Consider the following 4,684-nt stretch of genomic DNA (forward strand, 5'->3'; position numbering starts at 1 on the left):
AGCGTAGAACTAATGTATAAGTTCTAAGTAAAAACAATTCGAGAGTTAGAAAATTAGATTCTGTACAAAACAAGATGAGGTACACATATTGTTTATAGTTTAATTACAAACACAGTAGCGTTTAGACATTATTCCAGTTTTAGTTTGCATTTTGGTAGAGGCCGACCTCAATACTTTGAGGCGTGAGCATAGATCGACTCGGCATCGGATGCTTTCATTTTTCCGTCGCCGAAATGTGGAGACTTCACCAACACCTCCGGATTCCCCGCCGAATGTTTAGGTTTTATCTTTCATTTTCTTATTATATTGTTTTAATTTCAGTTTCGTCCATTTCTATTTATTATGTTTCGTACAATTTCAATTTAATTTTATGTTGAATGTTTTTCTTTGCTAATCTTTCTTTTATTGTCGTATGTTTTATCTTTAATGTTTTATCTCCATTTTACACCAATGAGGACATGGTCCAATTTCAGTGTGGGAGGAGATATATACATATATCATTTTATACAAACGAATGAATGAATGCAACAAAACAAAAAAATTTTTTATGCAACACTTGTTTTCACAAATACAAATGCAACGTATATTGCAACACTTTTATAAACTTAACATTTTTATACATTTATAAATTAATCATAAGTTAAAATTTTTTTATGATTATTTTTAGGTTATCATTATCGATAGAAAGAATATATTTCTATACGGGTAATATTTTTCAAAAAAAAATTTCACAAATCTTCGACACGATTTTAAGTAAAAATTGTCTCGAGTAAATGTATTTAAGTAATAAATTCTTTAATTTTAATCTCTATTTTATATCATGAAATTCATGATACAATAGATCTTATTTTAAATTTTCAATTAGGTTTATAGGCATTAAATTGAACTAACAATTTTTTAGCCCGGTTTTGATTTTGTCTTACATTAACACCAATTGAAGTTTTTAAGGAAACTATAGCCATTATACATGTTGAATTTTAAGTCAATATAGGAAGAATGTGCTAACTTTCTTTTTCCCAAGTTACAATTTATAATTCATAATCATATTCTTAACTTTTGGCCACGATTGAGACCAACATTATCACAGTCGAGGTATGAAAGGGAAGAAATAAATAAGTAAAAGCGTGCTTTTGGCCACGATTGCGACCACCCTTATCACAATCGAGGTATGGAAGGAACGTTTAAATAAGAAAAATTAAGCGTGTTTAAAGTTTAAAGTAACGATTGCGTCCACCCATGGCATGGTCGATACCTCTTAAGCGAACACAAATAAAATGCATATAAAGTTACGGTCGAGACCACCCTTATCACGGGCGTAACTAAGCAAATAAATTAAACTTAATAAATCATATCTAATAATTCAAGTTTGGGAAAGGAAATTTCGTGCTTTGAAATGCCTTGAGATGAAAGACTCAATAACATGCGTGCTTACATCGTCCCGAATACTTCAATTTAAACATTGAAATACAAGACGAATGATATATCGTATTTATACTAAGTTAGTTTGATATTTTGCGTATAAATTTGCCATGCGAAGTTAGTATTTTCGGCTTAACTAATTTAAAAGGTAAACACAAAGATATATGTTTTATTTTCATAAAGAGATTAGTTAAGGAATAAATTCAGTGAAATTTTGCTCGGGACTAGCAAAAGATTAAGTGTGGAGATTTGTTAAGCCTAAAATATACCTAAAATATCATTAATATTTACATCATTTTTATTACAAATTTGTGGTATTTATATCTGTTTAGATTACTTTTACTCTCGAATATCTTTCTTTCTTGCAAGGTACCTAAATATTTGGTAAAATCCAAATAGGAACGAAAAAGGATCAAAAACAGAAGAAAAACCCTACAAAAGGAGTCAAAGACGACGTAAATCAAAAGCGCCAAGTCAAGGACACGAACGAGAGCAAAGAAGTGAAAAAACGCACCATGCCGCGACCGCGAATCCACCACCCACGGCTGCGACACGCGTCCTTCAGCTACTTCCTCCCTTCGTCCAAAGCTTAACTTGATGTTCCCCCATTCACGGCCGAGGATCCCCATTCTCGGTAAGTGCAGAATTCTACCAAAGGTGCAATGAACACATGTTGAAAATCAAGAAATGCGTTCGTTCGGGTGGATAGAAACGACTCTTCACAAAGAACACAATTCTTAACAACGGACACGACTCTTTACCAACGAATACGTCTTTTCACAAAAGGACATATCACTTCAATCACAACCCTTCAACATCTATAAATAAAGAGTTGATGTTGAGAAAAAGTGATGTAATGTTATGTAATATAGATATAGAATCAGAGCGTAGAACTAATGTATAAGTTCTAACTTAGAAAATTAGATTCTGTACAAAACAAGATGAGGTACACATATTGTTTATAGTTTAATTACATACACAGTAGCGTTTAGACATTATTCCAGTTTTAGTTTGCATTTTGGTAGAGGCCGACCGAATCCCTATTACGAAGTTACAGCGAGAAGATTGAGTAGAGTGTTCGCCCCTGAGCCTGACAACCTCTAAGGAAACCCAAGGAAAGGACTGATCAGTCGTTCACTTGCACGCCCTTGAAGAACTCGATGCTCCATGTTCTCTGTAAACTTGTATCAATTTATATTTCATCTAATAAAGTCCGTTCTATTCGATAAATCGTTATGCAGCACTTATGCTAACCAACCCACTAAAGTGATTGCTGGTGTTTTCATTAAAACGTAGTTAATTCAAAATCATTACAAGGAAACTTTGTTGAACACTTAAGCAAATTATTATCTCGGTATAGTTTTAATTTGGTTAAGGGCATTATGCCGGCTAAAGGGTTTTGCCACGTTCAAAGCCAATTAATTAGAGGTTCCGTCATTTATTTCATCATCATAATTAATACAAAGTTTAAAGTTGTTTTCTTTGCTCAATGCAAACGAATACATTTATTTGTTTTCTAAAAGTTGTAAATGTTCCTGTTTTGTAAAATTCATCCCTAAATCAGAAAACTTTTCTAACAATCGATATATTCTAATATAAAATCTTATTCTAGCATTTTCAAATACTCAAAGTCCACAAATTCAATTAAACAATTATTTTTCCTAAATTCAATTAGACAAATTTCACTTTTCATTAACATTCAATAGTAAATCTAACAAGTTCGAAATTAACAGATTCAAAAATAAGTTTTTCGTTAAAAAACGTATCCCTGTGGGATCGATATTTTTATTACTACAAGCGAAACCGTGCACTTGCGGAAATCGCTCAACAAGTTTTTGGCGCCGTTGCCGGGGATACGCCAAAATTTTTGACAAAATTTTTATTTTTCGTATTTTATTTTCGAATCTAGGTTTACACATTATTTTTATACAACTTTTACATTTTATTTATTTTCAGTTTATATAACATATTTGTTTTCAATTTTGTTTTGAAGGTAGTTTGGTTCGTGCAACAATTTCAAGTTCATGCGCAGTTCGCGAAGTTCGGGCACGCCACCAGACCCTCTTGATCCAGAAATTGAAAGAACACTTAAGAAAAACAAGAAAGACAACAAAAACAAAGACAAAACACCCTTAAAAACCAAAGTAGTCCAGCCAGAAAATATGGCCGATCCACCGACACTTATGGATTATGCTAGGCCAGGAATGGCCGGTGTAACTAATAGTGTAGTTAGACCCCGTATAAACGCAAATCAATTTGAAATTAAGCCTGCTTTGCTTAATATGTTGCAAAACAACGTAACGTTTTATGGACTACCTAACGAAAACCCTAATGCCCATTTGACAAATTTCTTAGAAATTTGTGATACTTTTAAAATTACTGATGTAACAGCCGAAGCAATCAAACTTCGCCTCTTTCCTTTCACTTTGAAGGATAAGGCAAAAATTTGGTTAACTTATATGCCTGCTGCAACATATGAAACTTGGGACCAATTAGCCCAAGCGTTTTTATCAAAATATTTTCCTTTAGCAAAAACCGCAAGAGTCATCAAATAATTGACATCTTTTACCCAAAATGATAATGAAACTCTTTATGAAGCTTGGGAACGTTTTAAAGAACTTCAACGTTTATGCCCACACCACCAATTGCCAGATGCACTTTTAATGCAGACATTCTATAATGGATTAAATCCTACGACTAGAGGTTCATTAGATGCTATGTCTGGAGGGTTATTTATGAAGAAGACGTCCGTCCAAGCAAGAGAACTTTTGGAGGAAATGGCAATCAACAGCAGTATGTGGCCCGCAAAGTGTGGACATATACCAATGGCGAAACCATCATCCTCAGGTACATCATCGGTTAAAGGTATAATGAATCTTGATCCAGTTGCGATGTTACAAGCCCAATTTTCTGCCTTATCGCACAAAGTTGATAGGTTTATGGCACCGTGCGATCCTAATGGTAATCCGATCCAGACAGACATTGATTATGAAGGTATGAATGAGATAGAACAGGTAAATTTTGTCCAAGGACAAAACCAAACTACTAATCCTTATTCTAATACTTATAATCCTGGATGGAGAAATCATCCTAACTTTAACTGGAAGGATAGTAATAATAATAATAATGCAAATGCTAATCAATATCGTGTAAATAATTATCAAAATCAAACAAGAGATACGATTAGCACTTTATCTTCAAAAATCGACAAATTTATAGATGCTATGAATGGAAAGGTAAGTAATCAAGACGATGGTTTTAAACG

General features: G+C 33.3%; 1 non-coding gene across 1 annotated transcript; it reads right to left on the reverse strand.

Moving 5' to 3' along the window:
• Positions 1 to 3,959: 3,959 nt before the first annotated feature.
• Positions 3,960 to 4,066, reverse strand: LOC136216160 (small nucleolar RNA R71). Its single transcript, XR_010683151.1, has one exon. It is a non-coding gene; the product is annotated as a small nucleolar RNA R71 (small nucleolar RNA).
• Between the last annotated feature and the right edge of the window lie 618 nt (positions 4,067 to 4,684).

Source organism: Euphorbia lathyris, chromosome 1 (genome assembly GCF_963576675.1).
Source record: "Euphorbia lathyris chromosome 1, ddEupLath1.1, whole genome shotgun sequence".
Lineage (NCBI taxonomy): Eukaryota > Viridiplantae > Streptophyta > Magnoliopsida > Malpighiales > Euphorbiaceae > Euphorbia > Euphorbia lathyris.